Source organism: Chanodichthys erythropterus, chromosome 6, assembly GCF_024489055.1.
Source record: "Chanodichthys erythropterus isolate Z2021 chromosome 6, ASM2448905v1, whole genome shotgun sequence".
Lineage (NCBI taxonomy): Eukaryota > Metazoa > Chordata > Actinopteri > Cypriniformes > Xenocyprididae > Chanodichthys > Chanodichthys erythropterus.
The window spans coordinates 9,915,860-9,931,845 of record NC_090226.1 but is presented as its reverse complement, the minus strand read 5'-3'; the positions used below and the strand labels follow the sequence as shown (position 1 = coordinate 9,931,845).

Genomic DNA, 15,986 nt, shown 5'->3' with positions numbered 1-15,986 from the left:
TATATACTTCATATCCATCTGGATGAAGATCACCTATAGACCTATATTGTTTATGCAGAAAACAAAAATTCCTTTCAGGTAATGTCATTTGTAGAGGTGAGGCTAGTTTCTCATTTTCCCCGTAAGAAGAAAAACTGCCTAACTGACTTAACCTTTATGGGCTTGTGACTGTAACTTTCCCAGAAGAGTTGCACAACATGTTTAAACACCTTAAACTGTACATTTGTCGAGATATTTCCTTTATAAATATATTTTCAATTGTAATATGGCATGGTTCCCTAGCAACTGGTTCTTTTAAAATTGTGGGTTTCTCCAAATGTATTGCTTGTGGCCTAGTTGGCAGATTTGCTTCATTGTTTGGGAGGCATTTTCAGACAGTCGAACATCGCTAGACTAACAATAAGGTAAATATGGGCGTATTTTCAACCAGTAGAAACTGCTTTTATTGAAATTGCTGCTGTGCTGTTGGGAGGTGCAGGCCATTTTTTGTATCGTCCATTATGCAGTGATTTCTGTGTGTTTTAAACATTAGCTTCTATACATGCTTATCCAGAGGATTTAGCCTATGACACTGCTATTGATGTGTCGGTTCGATATACAAAATTCAGTCTGAACTGAATCAATGACACAGTCTTTAAAGTGCATATACCAGATTTAGTTTGAGGATATTTTTAATAAGATTTAAGATTCACATCAAGGATGATAACTATAATGACAACAATAAAGATATAGTTCTAAAAATCATTCTAAATATAAAAGAATAGCAGAGTCCACACCACAACTATATAATAATAATGGCACAGAGAACGATACCATTGGAATCGCTTTCAGAACCATTTTTTCTGGCTGATGAACGATAAAAACATTGACAGCCAATCAGAATCCATCCTACTTTTAAAATCTGCAAAATTACGATGCTCAAAGTTCAATGCAAAGGGAGATATTTTCTTTTACAGAAATCACGGCTGGTAGGGACTACAGTGAGCCTCTTCCCGGGTTAGTGACAGCACAAACCCCAAAATTTACATAAACCCTGCCCCTGGGAGCACACAACAAAGGGAGTGAGGCCATGTTGGGCTGCTTTAGAGAAGAGGAAGAGTTGTTGTAGTAGAGTGTTGTTACCATGCTGTCGTTTTACGCCAGACTGCTTCAAAAAAGAGGGTCAATTCAATGCTGGATTTGCACAAAAGATTAACATGATGGCATATGTTGAATCAACTCCACAGCAACTACATAAATTTATCCACTAACCATTCAGAAATGTCCAGATGCATTGTAAAAGATGTAACTTCTTCCTGAGTCTCTCCATCAGTGTGTGAACAATGAACACCGTTTCTGACAATCGTCATTTTGGCTGCATGAGATTCTCCAGCTTTGTTGTTGTTGAGCAACTGAAGCGTGAGCTGTTAAAGCTCCGCCCTCTTCTGGAAAGGGGGCCCGGAGCAGCAGCTCATTTGCATTTAAAGGGACACACAAAAACAGCGTCACACCCAAATGGGGCACATTTGATAAGCTATAATAAATGATCTGTGGGGTATTTTGAGCTGAAACCTCACAGACACATTCTGGGGACACCAGAGACTTATATTACATCTTGTAAAAGGGGCATTATTGTTCCCCTTTAAAGCAATAGATGACAAAACTGCAGCACGTGCTTAAAATAAACAACGTGGTGTGGATGCAAATACAGTTATCACTATAGTTATCATTGTTGATGTGAACAGGCCCTTAAACACATTTTACCACATTCATATAAATCAAAATTCGAGATAAAATTTTGTTATTATCAAAACTACCTGTCTGTTAAGGTTGTTTTCACAGTCCCTTTCTGTGTGTCTTCGATGCTGTTGGTATTTGAGTCATGGTTGCATGCCCAGGATGTGTCTTCACGCCTGGGCAGACAACAGCAGTGTGGCTGGGTGCCTGGCTAGATGATGAATGACAGTACAGTGCAACAGAATGGTCAGGGCTCATTACACTTTAGATTTCACTGACCTCGACGCACACACCTCGGAGTTACACTGATACCATGCGCAGTATTCATGCTCTTATCTCTACAGATTCATGTGGTTACATATATCTTTCCGGAGACAGTTTAAAGGTCAAAATGAAAGTCAAAAGTTTGTTTGTTTAAACTGTCACTTAATCATGTAAAGTTGCATATGTTCAGTGTCTTTATGGGTGTATTTATTGATTTTGACAGAAGTTATGTTAAATAATTAGTGTGGATTAGAATGGCCGAGAATTGATGATAGAAAGGAAATAAACCTATCATATTTCCGTGCATAATTACATTGTTCCACTCCAAGTTCCCATGCATCATTGTTATGATAATGAGACAGATAAATTCAGCAGCAAGTACACGCCTCGGTGTGTGCCAGAACAGAAATCCAGGCTTGTGCTTTTAGTAATTGGTCAGTCAGCGCTTTCCCTCCTTCATTAAATGCATTCAAAATTGCAGCTCAAATCAAGAGTGACTGTTTCTTTTTTGTTGTTTTCTGTGTTATTTCTCGTTCACCTATCATTATTGTCCAACGCAAATATGCCTACAATCTATTTACAGACATCCAGAATAGCACTGATCACCAGGAAACTGTGCTAAACTTGGATTTCGCTATATACTTGATTAAGAACAGTATGTTCAATTCTTATATAAGGCTGATAAACCTCATTAGGTGACTAGATTAAATTTGTTGGTGACTTTTGGTGTTGTGTAGAGTTGTTGCTTATCATTGGGTGATTTTGTTATGGAATAGAATAAAATAAAATGGAACAGAATAGAATAAAGTTAGCTCTAGTCAATTCATTTGATTGGATGTTCTCCATTTCAAGAGTGCTGATAATTCTTATAACAGCACTGGGAATTTTTTGGGGTGTTTATTTCACACTGTTTGTCTGTGTTTGAGCTGTTCCAATATGTTGCTTGTAAATATATACTTTAATTCTGCTTTGGCTTCTATTGCAACAATTTTCATGTAGACTATGGTTCAAAAATTTGGGGAAAATTAGGTTTTTTGTTCCCCAAAAAATTTTATTTCAAAATAAATGCAGCTCTTTCTATTCATCAAATAATCCTGAAAAGAATTATTATAGTTTGCATACAAATATTAAGCAACACAACTGTTTTTAACACTGATAATAATGAGAAATTATTCTTAAGCAGCAAATCAGCATATTAGAATGATTTCTGAAGGATCATGTGACACTGAAGACTGGAGTAATGATGCTGAAAATTCAGCTTTGACATCACAGGAATAAATTACATTTTAATATATATTTAAATAGAAAACATTTCTTTTAAATTGTAATATATATTACTGAACCCAAAATTGTCAAAAATGTAAGTTACTCAATATTATCTTCTTGATTATAAAACTGTTGTATAAAAGCAATCAATACCAAATTTGTAATTTTGTGCTGTTGTACTAAGCCATGCAGATATTCAACACTTTTGCATATTGCTTGAATAGAATAGAATAGAATAGAATAGAATAGAATAGAATAGAATAGAACAGAACAGAACAGAATTCATCCATACAAACTTATACTGTACAATATTGAAACAAACATCAATATTAAAAAATAATGATGAAGCACATCCCATTCTCATATTTGACTATACACGGCTACAGTTTGCATCCCAAATCCCCACATCCTCAAATAAGCAATCCATTTGTGCATTCATACAAAAAACCCATCGTCACACATCCATCAATGGAGATTGCACGTTCGATAATTTAATAGGCAGAAATTAAATCTGTGCCTGCTTGGGGAAAACTTGAATCTTCTACTAGAAGGTGCATGTTTAGAGCTTGTCTTATAAGTGACTGTTAATAGAGGAACTGGAGAGATGAGTTGTTATTATTAACTCCAGAAAGAGTCATAGTGGTTTTTACAAAGCGAAACACTGTCCGATTAGCATATCATGCAGTGATGAACAAATGAATAAACATAAAACAACATCTTAGGTTTAATATTTTATTTATTTATATTTATATTTTGCAAAGAAATATTCATTGTGTCTCATTTAGTTACGGTATGTACTTCTCTAGAATACTCTGAGATGTAAACTGTACCAGCAGACCTTTAAAAAGTTCAGCTCTTCCCTCTTCACTGAGAACGCTCTTGTTTCTCACTATTGGCACAGGCTTCTCTATTGTTTCTCTCAAGTCCACCCAAGTGATGTTATCCCAGCGAGTAGGGGCCATGAAAGGCCCTTTGTGCTTGGCCAAACACAAAAACTGCTGTTTGTACTTGTCTTTGGTTGAGATAATCTTGTGTAACTTTTATTTAGTAGTTTTTGCATTTGAAATATACAAAAAAGTAATTAAAGGTGTCTTATGATGCTATTTAATATAATTTTCATTATTTTGTTTGTGTGTAACGCGCTGATTTCTACAAAGCCCCTCCTCCTGAAAAGCCCAGAGTGCTCTGATTGGCCAGCTGACCCAGTGCATTGTGATTAGCCAATAACCTCAGGCGTGTGTCAAAAATGTAACGTCCCTTATCATAATTGAGAGCTTCAGCTTCCAAGGCTGCAAAGCAACTGCAAACACAAAGTTAATAATTTCATTGGTATTACCATATCAGTTCAAGCCTGAATGATATTCTGAAAATGTGGATGATCAAGCAGATCTAGCGGCACAAACTTTGAAAGCACAACTTGAGCAGAAAGTTTCACAGTGTTTTTTTTTTATTTTGTAACTCTCTTACCTTTAACATACAATGTAATAACGCTATAATTTGTCTTCTTGACTGTAACAACTTTGTCCTGAAGTGACAACATAAAATCTAGTTTAAAAACATTCTGAAGTGTATATTTCTTATTTATTTAGGTGTGTATATTCAGTGTTGTGCTCTCCCAGTTTCAGTGTTGAGGGTAACGCATTACAAATAACTACAAGCAATCCTTCAATAATGAACAATATTAAATTACACAAATATACTTTATGTATTTAATCTCCCTGTGCCGAAGAACATGTTTTCAAAAGATGTAATGTAAGTCTTAAGTGTCCCCTGAATGTGTCTGGGAAGTTTCAGCTCAAAATACCCCATTGTTTTTTTTGTTTTTTTGTTTTTTAACTGCCTATCATTATAAATGCGTAGATTCAGGGTACGCGGCCCCTTTAAATCTGGTGCTCCACGCCCCAAGAGCTCGCGCTTGCCTTAAACACCATAAACAAAGTTCATACAGCTAATATAACCCTCAAAATGGATCTTTACAAAGTGTTCGTCATGCAACATGTCTAATTGTGTAAGTATAGTATTTATTTGGATGTTTACATTTGATTCTGAATGAGTTTGATAGTGCTCTGTGGCTAAAGCTAACATTACACGCTGTTGGAGAGATTTATAAAGAATGAAGTTGTGTTTATACATTATACAGACTGCAAGTGTTTAAAAAATGAAAATAATGACAGTCTTGTCTCCGTGAATACAGTAAGAAACGATGGTAACTTTAACCACATTTCACAGTAGCTACATTAGCAACATGCTAACGAAACATTTAGAAAGACAATTTACAAACATCACTAAAAATATCATGATATCATGGATCATGTCAGTTATTATTGCTCCATCTGCCATTTTTCGCTATTGTCCTTGCTTGCTTACCTAGTCTGATGATTCAGCTGTGCACAGATCCAGACGTTAATACTGGCTGCCCTTGTCTAATGCATTGATCATGGGCTGGCATATGCAAATATTGGGGGCGTACACCCCGACTGTTACGTAACAGTCAGTGTTATGTTGAGATTCGCCTGTTCCTCGGAGGTCGTTTAAACAAATGAGATTTATATAAGAAGGAGGAAACAATGGAGTTTGAGACTCACTGTATGTCATTTCCATGTACTGAACTCTTGTTATTCAACTATGCAGAGGTAAATTAAATTTTTGAATCTAGGGCACCTTTAACTAATGCCTTTGCTGCTGACCTTCAATGATCTAATTCAACATACTAAAAAGCAAAAATTACTTTAGATTAGATTTAACTTCCTTCTCCTGTATCTTATTCTTCTTTAATCCAGAATGGCAGCACAGCTGAAAGGTTTGTTTGAGCTGCGCCCTCTACTGTACAGGCATAAATATGCATTTCCTTTAGCCTGAGGCTTATTTATTTCACTTTTGGTGTGAAAGGACCTTAACATTTGCCAAAAATAGAACTTTTATTGTTGTTATAAAAAAACAAAAACAAAAAAAAACCAAGCAAGCCAGGTGAGCAATGCATTACTTTTCATAAAAAGTAACTAAGTAACACAATTAGTTACTTTTTTAGGGAGTAACGCAATATTGTAATGCATTACTTTTAAAAGTAACTTTCCCCAACACTGCCCAGTTTCAGGAAGCTTGGAGAAAATGCTCTGCAGGTCCATAAAATGCGTTGCACACAAGGTAACTAAATAAATCTTAACCATTGATCCATTTTCGCAAGGCCAAACAAAGGGGTTTTGCACAGTTACGCTAATATTATGCTAATATTTCACATTGTGATGTAGACGTTTGCAGGAGTATTATCTAGAGTTCAATCAAGGTGTTTTAGGCAGGTCTGGAGCAGTGTTACTTAATCGCTTTCACTGTGAGCTTTGTAACTTTGCAGATCTTATACATGCACAAACAGATACATTACACACTAAAGGAACATGAAAACGGTAAAAAGCATCATATGACCCTTGTGTATTTGTCAGTCAGATAGTCTGAATGTCCTTCGGTCTAGTGCAGTGGTCACTTAAATTCTATTAGCATCTCTGCACGTTGTTTTCAAGCCTGCTTCATTAAAATGAGTGAAAAGACATCAAATGCATGAAGCTAGGCAGCAATTTATTTATTTGTCAGCAATGTGCAATCACACCCACACTGATTAGCATTTGAACATCTCATGTTTTAAGATCTATTAAATGACTGTTTGAATTTGCTGTTGATGTGAAGCTCAATAAGGGTGTCTCTTCAGAGGCGTGAGGCCTGTGCAGTCATGTGAGTGACGGGGATCATCTGAATTTAAAAGCTTGTTCCCTTGGAGAGGAATATTTATTTTTGTAGCGTATCAGTCGAATTGAGGGCAGAGGAGAAAGAGGGGACGTGAGTGTGCATTAGCATTAAATAGGTCACCTTGAGTGGGAACACTGGTTGTGGTTGTGGACTGACTGTGCAAGGCACCATGGGTGAGATTGTGTGTGACAGAAATGCCAAGATGGAGAGATTGTTTTGTTAGGAAAGATAACGTTTTGGACGTGAAGCTGGATAACAGATTGATTTGGAATGTTTTTATTGTTTGTGGATTGGATGATCAAGTATGATAACTGAACTATACTGATATTCCTTGAACATCCTGGATAGGGTTTATTTTCTAAAATTCTAAATTCATTAAAGGGATAGTTCACCCAAAAATAAAAAAAATTTGTCATTACTGTACTGTAATCTGTATGAGCTTCTTTCTTCTTTTGAACACAAAAGAAGATATTTTAAAGAATGTTGGTAACCAGACTGTTGACGGTAGCCATTGACTTCTATAGTAAGAAAAAAATACTATGGAAGTCAATGGATGCTATCAACTGTATTCTTTAACATTCTTTAGCAACCAGCATTCTTTAAAATATCTTCTTTTGTGTTCAACAGAAGAAAGAAACTGATACAGGTTTTGAACAACATGAGGGTGAGTAATAGATGACAGAATTTTCATTTTTGGGTGAACCATCCCTTTATGGGTGCCCAATAATTTTAACCCAATCACTTATCCCAAACATATATTAAAAAAAAAAAAATCTAAAGAAGTTAATACTTTTATTTATCAAAGTCATATTAAATGAATCAAAAGTGACAGGAAAAAGACATGTATAATATTACAAAATATTTATATTTAAAATAAATGCTGTTCTTTTGAGCTTTCGATTCATCAAACATATATCTAAATTTCCACAAAAATATTAAGCAGCACAACTGTTTTCAATTGTTAATAAGAAATGTTTCTTGAGCAGCAAATCTGTATATATTACAAGGATCATGTGACACTGAAGACTGGCGTAATAGCTGCTGAAAATTCAGCTTTGCCATTACAGGAAAAATATTCTAAAATGGAAAACAGTTATTTGAAATTGTTAGTTTACTGTAGTTAAACTGTAGTTTTGATCAAATAAATGCAACCTCTGTGTGCATAAGAGACTTCTTTAAAAATTGGGACTCGTCCGGGATCAAGAACATTAATGTTACAATACAATGTTACAATAATCGTATTGACTTCAAACTTTTGAATGGTATACTAGATAATTTCATTTTTTGGTGTGATATCTTTTTGGCTTTTTGCAAACATAATACATAATTTCTTTTTTATACATTTTTGATCAATTTAAGCCAGTCATCAAAACATGTAAGTCTAAGGGCTAAGGATATTAAAGCACCAGATTTGCCAACACAAATTAAATTGTGAGCAGTGATTAATTTTATTGTCAGGCCAACCTTAATCTGCAACCAACAATTGAGTCCATGTTATAAATTAAATAGTGTTCGTTTCCTTCACCCAAGTGCTTACATTATTTTATGAGCAGGAATGGTGCTTTAAATCCAGCGTCAGGCCTGGTAATAAATTGACAACATCATGAAGGCTTAAAATGGATTCTAATATCCATTTACAGGATATTATTTAGCACTTAAACGTGCCTCCTGTGTCATTGTGTGGCTCTCAAGGCTAAGCTGCCCCACCATGTGTCTAATGTAAACATGTCTGTGGTATTAATAGAACAACAGCTGTTTAGTCAATGGAACACAATCAATATGTGGGACACTCCAGTTCCATTGTATGGATCTTATGGAAGACAACATGAAATGCTGTATAGTCTACTGCCCAGAGCTTACGCAACCATTTAGGATTGTTGGACAGTTTAGCGTTTGTCCCGGTGAAAAAAGCTGAATCAGCTTGGTCAGTAAAATCTTTTTGGGTCAATGTTGTTTTGTTTGCAGTTTTTAAATGCATTAAGAGAGGCCATTTTTTGGTCCTCTTTTTTCTATGCTAGATACACTTTTCCTTTGAATTACATGAAATCAAAGTTTACACTATTTATAGTCCTGCTTTTATTTTGCACAATTCATCAGTGCTTGTTTTTCCAAAAAACAAGTTTTTGTCTTCATAATTTCCAAATTAGATTATCCATTGCTGACTTAAAGTTAACATTTAAGTTTATTTAAATATTTTTTGTAATTTTTAGCTAATCCAAAAATTAATACCCATTCTTCATACTGTACATTATAATGTTGTGATGTCCAAATTCACTTAACAGATTTTTTTTTTGTGTGTGTGTGTGTGTGTGTGTGTGTGTGTTTTATTTTTTAATTTATTTAAATCAGAAACTACCATTCAAAAGTTTGGGGTCAGCAAGTTTTTTTTTTTTTTTTTTTGTATTAAGAACATTAATGCTTTTATTCAGCAAGAATGCCAGTAAGGATGCCAATTAATCAGAAAAAAATGTCAGTAAGAAAATTTTTTAATGTTACAAAATATTTCTTATTCAAATAAATGTTGTTCTTTGTGTTCATCACAGAATCCTGTAGAAAATGTCAATGTCTCCACAATAATATTAAGCAACATTGATAATAATAGGAAATATTTCTTGACCAGCAAATCAACATATTAGAATGATCTATGAAGGATCATGTGACACTGAAGACTGGATTTATTATGCTGAAAATCCAGCTTTTCGCATACATAATTTTTGCTGTGAAAGTATTAAATATTTCAATTCAAATGAATCAATGCAGGGTTTTTCCTGGGTCAACAATGGTCTTTGGTGGTGACAGACATGGTCATCCACACAAACAGTAAAAAGTGCCCTACCCATGTGATCTGCGAGCCTGATACTGACAATAAAGTACCCGTCACTCTCACTGTAATTCTTTCTTGCCCTCTTTGCAAAAAAAAAGAAAAAGTGGTTTTATAGCTTTGTAAGAGAAGATGCTTTTTTGCTAAACCTGAAAAGTATTAAAAAGTAGCATTTAGAAGTTATATTAACTAATAATATAATTTTCTACCATATACAATTGAATGTACCTAGCTAACAACAACTTGCTTTGTTCTGGTTTCACCTCACTCCAGTCTAAACTAACTGATTTTATAGGTAGGCCTAATTTACTACACATTGTCATTTAAATAACCTGAAAATATTGTGGATTATTAAGGCTAATTTTACTAACCACTCTTGCTAAATGGGGTAAGCACACTTATGTTCTCATTTCAGAGTTGTTCGAGTAAATGATTCATTATAGACCGTGTGGACAGATCAGTTGTTGTCATGATTCATTAAAATTAATCTGTTCAAATGAGTCATTAGGTCTCGAATTGGACATTAGCGGACGTTGACGAGTTGCGTGCGAATCACGACTGTTATTAGGATATCGCAAAAGTTTTGTCAACACAAAAAACACTTCACCACTGGATAGGATTTTCTTTTTGTTTACTGAAAGTGTGGTTTATGTCAGCTGCATGTGCAGGGCGCCTGTCAGAGAAGATGAGGTGACGTTCTTTTGAGCGCTATTCACACCCAACGGTTATTCAGGAAAAACATTCTCCGAATGCGCCTCGTGAAACATGGATTCGGTCTTACGAACTTTTAGCATTATGTCAGTTGATTTAGATTATTATGTGTGAGGTAGAGAGAGTGCAAAGACAGTGCTTACTTTGAAGACGGAGAGAGTGCGCGCGCACGAGGGAGGAGCTCTGCTCGTTCTGTCCGTCAGCGCAGAAGTCGTCTCCCTCCTTCATTTTACAGTCGAATGGTGGCTAGAACGGCTCCAGGTACAAAGGTCAATACGGAATGGATTAATCTGCGTTATTTAAAAAAATAATATTTTTTTTTTATATTATTTCACAATATTACTGTTTTTACTGTATTTTTGATCAAATAAATGCAGTCTTGGTGAGCATATAGAAGACTTTTTTCAAAAACTTTTTAACAGTAGTGAATTGGAATCCAAAATTTGTACTTATTACTATAGTTTATATTTTAATTCTCACTCTTTCTTTTTCTTCATTACAGCCAAAAAAAACCTCTCCCTTATAGAGTTCCCTTAAACAAGTGCTGACAAAAGCAAGAGGATTTAATACAGATGACTCTTTAATAAAGACCCCATGAATGGGGAAGATATCAAATTCAGCTGTGATCTACTGTGTATCTCCTGGAGGCAGACATGGCCTGAGTTCACGATACCTTGCCAGCTCAGAACCCAGCTTGGCATGATAAATGTTTTGTTTCCTGTCTTAGCAGCAAGGACAATTAAGGTTGCGCCAGCTTTGTTGGCAATATGAAATTAGATCCGTGCTGTTTTTCAACAGCATAGTTGTTCCAACCGTACGGATGTTAGAACGAATGCCAACATCGTTATTAAAGTAAGCGATACTAAAAGTTGGCTGAACTGACTGTGTTCTGCTCTGTTTCATGGTTTAGCTGCTTTTAAAATGGCATCTAATTATTTCCTAAACAAATTACAGTAACAGTACCATGCATTTAGTGAGAACATGTCTATGCACTGGCCTCTGTAAAGTTAAACTATTGACTTTCTGCTCTCATGTTAAAAAAAATACCCTCTCAAATGATCCGACCTCCCACCCTCTGAATGGCACAATGGCCGTGAAGAAAGCTGTGAAGCTAAAGGAATTAAAACAACAAGCTTGCCGCTTGTAATCCTACTATCTGCCCTTGCTAGAGTTATAGACACGCAGGCTCTCATGGACCCCCTCATGAGTGACCGTAATGATATATTGACTGCTCTGAGTGCTTTGGACCCCCATCGGTCCCTCAGCGGCCCTTATGCTTCCCATCAACAAACCAAGTCAACAGCCCATCTTTCACAAGTACACCTGACCTATACATTAACATGTTGTAATCCAAAACGGAAACAACAAGCTAAAGATCGGATTACCTGTCACCAAATATCAGATATGTCATTGTTTGATGTCACTCTGTATTATCACAGGATTCTGTCTGGAAGGTAAAGGCATATTTTTAGCGCATATGCACTTTTGTAAATAGAATTATGGGTTGGTCTCCATGGTTATTTGAAATATGAGACACGGACGCTGTGTGTGTGGTGGGTTTTTGAAGCTGTGAAAGTCTCAGCTTCTCCATAAACACCTTTCAGATCTCCCCAACCCCTCCGCTTTCTTCACTGTCCATGACTCATTCACCCCCCTATATATACTCAGAGAGACAGACAGGTTTGTCAAGTAAGTGAAGAAACTAAAAATATCTGATTCCTAAATGATGTCACATTTTTTTTCAGTTTGTTATATAATGCGAAAGCAAATATTTACAGGTTATAATGAATTTTCTTCACCACCCTGAATGTAGGATACAGACTACATCCTAATTCCTGTGCTTTCATATTATGCACTTAAAGTATAGTATGGACTTGACCCAAACATGTAAGTTCTGTCATTATTTACTCACCCTCGTGTTGTTCCAAAGCTGTATGCATTTCTTTCTTCTGTGAAACACAAAAGGAGATGTTTTGAAAGTCAGTGTGGTCCAGACGACATTGGACCAGGGTTATAATTGTTAACAAAAACTAAAACTTTTTGTTAATTGAAATAATGCAGCAATAAAATAAAATATGAATATTAGATGTAAAACTTATTTCTGTCATGACAACTCTCAGAGTGTTTAGCATGGTAATTTGAATTACATTGTTGATATATTTGGTCTTGGTGGAATAGATCTGCTACGCTGCCGGTGCTGCTGTTTGTTATTGCTGCCTCAGAGCAAGTTCGGGACTTGCTACTGCCGATGCATAAAATAAAAAAAACGCTGCTGTGAGCAAGCAAGACATGCTGCTGCTGTACAATATAGCATGAATTAGCCATAGCTGATCTATACAGGTGGAGCTGGGGAAGGTGGAGGGTTTCTGAAAGTGCGCTGCACTGCTAAGGCAAATGCTAACCAAGTATTTAAGGTTGAGCACACAAACTCATTGGCTACTGATACAGCTGGAACCAATCAGCTGTGCCCTATAGAGAATGATGTAATTGCAAGCAGGTTGAGTTGTGCCATCTAGAGTTTCATGACAGAACTTTGTATTTCAATCAGTATCCAAGGCATCATTAAGAATATTTTTAGTTAAAGTACTAAAATTACTACTAACTGCAAATAAATAAACTAAAATGGATCTAAAAATAAATTAAAACTAAATAGTATTTTTTTTTTTTAAATTGTAAAAAAAAAATAAAAAATTGCAAAAGCACATAAAAATACTAAAGGGGGAAAACCTAATGGGGTCATGACATAATTTTTTTTTAATTATTTTAATATATTCCTTGAGATTAATTCATAATGTTAATAAACTTTTGTACAACAATTATCTGTTTTTTAAGGGGTGGCTCCTTTAAGGCTTGTCAGTAAATGGCCAATGTTATGATTGGCTAAAATCATTTCATTGGAAACAGTTTCTGATGCTGGGATCTTCCTAAAGTCCATACAGAGATGCAAAAGAGCGATTTAAATTGGACTCGTCAACACAAATGTTCTTTCACTCTTCCATTTGTCCTGTTGTTGACAGACTCAAGTTCGTGGAGTATGCCAAAAACTGAACACGCATCTATGTACTGTATCCAGTGTAGACAGCGTCAGTGATTGTGGGTTCTGTTTGTTTTTGACACGATGTGACACTCACATCCAGTGTAGGCAAATGTCACCGATTAGGCAACTGAATGCCAGTGGGCGTGGCCTATGGTGCGATGATGTATAACTATTCGTTGATGTCTTGCTCTGGAGGAAGTCATATGCAAATGTATCTATAGATATGCAAGTATTTATTATAAATACATTCTTAAACATACTACATCCACCATGTTGGATTTGAAATGTGTATTTTTTTACCTTAATGTTCCCTGGTTGTATACTTCAGAATGTCAACAGATATAATACCGAATGTACTCATTTAATGTGCAGATTTCTGCAAACTTCGTACTATGGAAGTAGGTGTATTCGGAGACAGGGCCATACATGCTATTCTGCACAACATCCTGCAGAACTGTTCTGATTGTGATTTCAAAGAGACTTCCTGTTCAGTGTGAACCTGAACCCCATATTGGAACATTGTGCCACTGTACTATGCTAACAAAAATCCTTTTAATACCAAAGGAAAGCCTGACCATGCAGTGTAATTAAAGCAGCCAGGTCTTTCAGCAAGTAGCCCATGCAGGAGTCCGGGTAACTCAATATGGAAAAGCTACTCCCTTATCCAGCCCCACATGCATGCTGTGCCTCTTAATCATTTCTGATCATGAATCATATCTGTTCATGACAAGCTGTGCTTAAAGTGAAAATGACTTGTAGTTCCACTGCGGAGGAGAAGTATGAGGAAGCCTTCGAGGCACTTGCTACTGACCGGAGGCGTCAGGTAGTGCTAGCTGGATCCAGCCTTGTTGTGGGAGTTTCAGTTGGGATTTTCTTTCAGTTTAATTGCAGCTGGTTCAAATGCAAGCCTCAGCAATGTGCTGAAATCTGCAGGGTTTGGGCATTTTATGGATTTCATCCAAGAGTTGACAAACATGTCTTTTAGTTGGATGATTTTCTGAAATCAGAAAAATGTGCATTGTTGTTGCTTGTTGACTTGATAACCCTTATAAAAAGGTACTGTAGCGGTACCATGTGATGTTATCAGATAGTATACAGTGATATTATCAGATAGTAATACTCTTATGTCTCTCTTAATTCTCTAATGCTCAGCAAGGCTGCATTTATTTGATCAAAAATACAGTGAAAACAGTAACATTGTGAAATATTATAATTTTAATAAAAAATATTATATTTTAATATATTTTAAAATGTAACTTATTCCTTTACTGAATTTTAAGCATCAATACTTCCAGTTTTCAGTGTCAAATGATCCTTCAGAAATCATTCTAATACGCTGATTTGTTGCTTAAGAAAGATTTCTTATTATCAGTATTGAAAACAGTGGTTCTGCTTTTTTTGTGGAAACCATAACACAATTTTTTGTTGAATAGTAAGTTCAAAACAACATTTATTTGAAATATTTGTAACATTATGAATGCCTTTACTGTCACTTTCTGATCAATTTAATGTTAATGTTTCTTGTTAAATAAAAGTATTAATTTCTTTTCAAAAATATTTTACTGACCCCAAACTTTTGAAGTAAAGTAGTGTATGTATGGTATAGGTTTTTTTTGATATGGTACTCCATAGGCCTGTCGCAATAATCAATATATCGATCAATAATCAGTATATCGTGCAATATATGCACATGACCTCAATAATTTTTGGTGACATAATATATCGCCCATTATGCTTACATGATAATGAATGTCACCAACATTTTGCAGATCATGCTGTTATCTGCAGTTTCTACACAGAGCAGTCATTGACAGGTGAAAAAAGGCGTTATAGTGTTTTCCTGACAACTACAGACAGTTTGGAAGAACAAGTCTGAATGCTCTCGATTTCAAAGCCACAATCCACTGTTCTGGTGCAAATATAAATGTCTTTGTTCATACGGACATCTGACTGCTACTGTAAGTAGGGTTTGTGTTTTCAGCAATAGTGCTCCATTACTTTATTGAGAAAAGAAGGTCAGGGAAAAATCTGTAAATGTAAAATCTCCATAGTGCCTTTTGTGCATTTGCCTTCTTTTTTTTTACTTGTTACTTTGCACTTTTTCAGACTATATTTACCATTTATTCAAGTTTATTTAGGATATTAAATTTTTTTTGATCCTTCATTTCCATGATCTGAAGAATTCAATGGTTGTTGTCATTTGAAAGTGTGTAGGCCTACTTGCAATATTATGCTGTTATATTATGATTATATATTCAGTGGTATCAGTGGAACCATCTTGAGATTAAAGTTGTTAAATTTCGAGAAAAAACTCATTAAATTCTGAGAACAAATTCTGTTCTTGTAATTTAACAACTTTTTTCTCATAATTTAATGAGTTTATTCTCAACATTTTATTTCGACTTTTTTCTCGAAATTTAACAACTTTTTTCT

At 35.4% G+C, this 15,986-nt stretch overlaps 1 protein-coding gene across 1 annotated transcript in view; it reads left to right on the top strand.

Moving 5' to 3' along the window:
* The window catches only part of cdkl5 (cyclin dependent kinase like 5), a 35,544-nt gene that overhangs the window by 1,688 nt on the left and 17,870 nt on the right, over positions 1–15,986 (top strand). The gene's annotated exons all lie outside the window — the stretch shown is intronic.